This window comes from Neltuma alba, unplaced genomic scaffold (genome assembly GCF_004799145.2).
Source record: "Neltuma alba isolate B1F8T4 unplaced genomic scaffold, ASM479914v2 tig00002129_pilon, whole genome shotgun sequence".
In the NCBI taxonomy this organism is placed as follows: Eukaryota; Viridiplantae; Streptophyta; class Magnoliopsida; order Fabales; family Fabaceae; genus Neltuma; species Neltuma alba.
In genome coordinates this window covers 234,602-237,311 of record NW_021632748.1, presented here as the reverse complement: position 1 = coordinate 237,311, position 2,710 = coordinate 234,602, and the positions used below count along the sequence as shown (strand labels likewise).

Below are 2,710 nucleotides of genomic sequence, written 5' to 3'. Positions count from 1 at the left end.
GTTTTTTTATTTTAAATAACCAGAACACAAAAATGAATTTTCTTTCTGTTTAAAAATTATTGAAAAAATATGATTTAACTTGAAGAATATTAAAAAATTAATATCTCAAGTGTTGAACATAGGTCTTACTTAAACATCTTAAAAATGATTAAAAATAGTTTAACATTTAGATTTTCTCATATTAAAATTATTTCTCAACAATCGTAACTCTAACAATTTGTTCTTTGGTGTCTGTCATGTTGAATGACAGAGAAAAACTCTGGTGTTTATTGTGTTAATCAAAAAGTCTGCATAAAATTTAAGAGCAACACTATTTAGCAAATATTATTTAGTTCCAGGCGAATATATAGAGAGAGATAATGGAGACACAATGCATCCAATATCTGAATTCTCCAAATTTAATTGTAAACAGAATTTCACATTAAAACCAGTCGAAACTAATAAATATGTGCACTACTTGTGTTTTTTTTTGTTCAACGCAAACCAAAAACAAGGATTGATGTAGATAGCCCAAAAAAAGCCCATTTAGTCACTAGACGCCTCCGATATCTCATCTGGTTCACAAGGGTTTTCTCCTTCTTTCAGGTTTCAACCTAAGGCTGCCGACTTTGTTCTTCCTCCTCTACCCGTGCTCTGTTTTTGTACTTCTGTTGTGGAATTATTGGTCGCCAAGCGTCATCGTCGATCTTCCACCATTGTCAAAGCTAAAGAGGTAGAATCGTAGATCTGTAGTATTCTTTCTAACTATCCTTCCCTCTTCCCTATTTCCTTCCTCTTCACGGGCTGTACCATTCCATTTTGCTTCTTCTTCTTCCTCTTTTTCAAAACAAGCATGAGTTCCAGCTCGCGGCTCAAATGCCAGTTCTAACTGTTCAACATATTCTCCAACCCCTCAAGCGGTCTGATCACTGGAGACCATTTGTTTGTATTAATTTTCCCTTGAACATTTGCTCAGGTTGAATGGGAGTGCTTGATCAAGAACTGACTACAATGATTGATGATGAAGTTGAAGCTCTGAATGAAGAACTGTCAGCATCTGAATCAGAGTCAGAATCGGGAGAAGAAGATGCAAAATTGACTGAACCATCTAAAATGCAATCTTTAACAGAGATGGTCTCCTGGATAAACTGGAGACATAAGCTGGCCAGAGAACGTGGAATGGGTCCACAAACTCTCCATTGATATTGATCAAGAGCAAGAAGTAGATGTGAATGATGACTTGGCACGGGAGCTTTCTTTTTACACACAGGCATTGGAGGGAACTAGGCAGGCTTTTGAGAAGTTCCAATCAATGGGTGTTCCTTTCCTAAGACCTCCCGACTATTATGCAGAAATGTTGAAGACAGATACTCATATGGAGAAGGTGAAGGGCCGGCTGTTAGCAGAGAAGAGGAAGATGGAAGAGGCCGAAGAAGAGAGGAAGGCCAGGGAGGCCAAAAGATTGTCTAAAGAAATTCAGGCCCAGAAACTGAAGGAAAGAGCTAAGCAGAAAAAGGAAGACATAGAATCTGTTAAGAAATGGAGGAAGCAAAGGCAACAGAGTGGTTTTGCCGGGAGTGGCAATGATGTTGATCTGGATTTGAACTTTGAGGATGGGAAAGTATTTGAGAGGTCAAACAAGAAAAGGCCTGGCGCCTCTCCAGGCGACCGGTCTGGAGGTAAGGCAAGGCAATCTTTTGGACAAGGGAAGAAACAGAAGAAACGGGAGTTCAGGAATTCTAAATTTGGTTTTGGAGGTAGGAAGGGACTGAAAAAGCAGAATACAGCTGAGACAACCAATGAGTTTAAAGGATTCAAGAAGAATTCTGCCCCTGGAAATAAGAGGAGAAAGAAGTAACATCATCTTGATATGTAATCTCCAGAGGAAATATTACCAGGTCGTCTATTGGCAATTTTGTTTAATATATTCTGTAATTTCATTTTAGAGGATGGCTTAAATCTCACATGCTATGCTATATCGTGGGTTTTAAAGTAGTTTTACAAAATTTGTTTCATTCTGATGCTTTGTTCTATGGTCACTTTATGTTACCTTTTTGTGTTTGTTTGCTTCTCTTGCTTTAACAATCAATTGCATGATTTTTCTGATGTGAATCGTTTCTGGTGTTGATTGCTGTTCATTCTTTGTCCTTGTTTATTTCGCTTCTCGTGGCCTTTTCTTGTAGATCAAATCTGAGATGTTGAGTAAATTTGATACACCTAATACTAGGCGTGCTAGCCATTTTCATTGTGGCTTTATTTTTGGCTGATTCTATACAATGAATGGTGCTTGCCATGACAGTTCACAGTAGAAATTTGATCATTTTGATGAGGTGAAAGAAATTTGATACCTTCTGATAAGGTTTTTAGGGGGGAAAAAAAATTAGTAGAGTGAGTTACTCCATCTTAGGTCCTAAACGTTATAGCCATATGAGTCATGATTAAAAATTGCCAAGTGAATTTAATGTTTTGTACAATAAAATCAGAATTATATGGGTGCGTATTTTTCTGTAATTTGAAGTTAGAATTTTATTTTTAAAGAGAATTTATCTTTATCTTTTTATACATTAAGAGGATCCTAAGTTGTAACTTTTTGTGATTATTGGCAGCGTCATGTCTTTCAATTTGTGTTTTGTCTATTGTAGTGTTAATGGAACCTTTGGATGTTGTAGATGGATGTTTTAGATGTTTTTACATGTTTTGGATGTTGATGTATGTTTAGATATGATGATGA

The 2,710-nt window shown here is 36.5% G+C and overlaps 1 pseudogene; it reads left to right on the top strand.

The window, feature by feature from the left end:
• Window positions 1-634: 634 nt before the first annotated feature.
• LOC114717344 (probable rRNA-processing protein EBP2 homolog) lies at window positions 635-2,048 on the top strand (annotated as a pseudogene).
• Window positions 2,049-2,710: the final 662 nt, after the last annotated feature.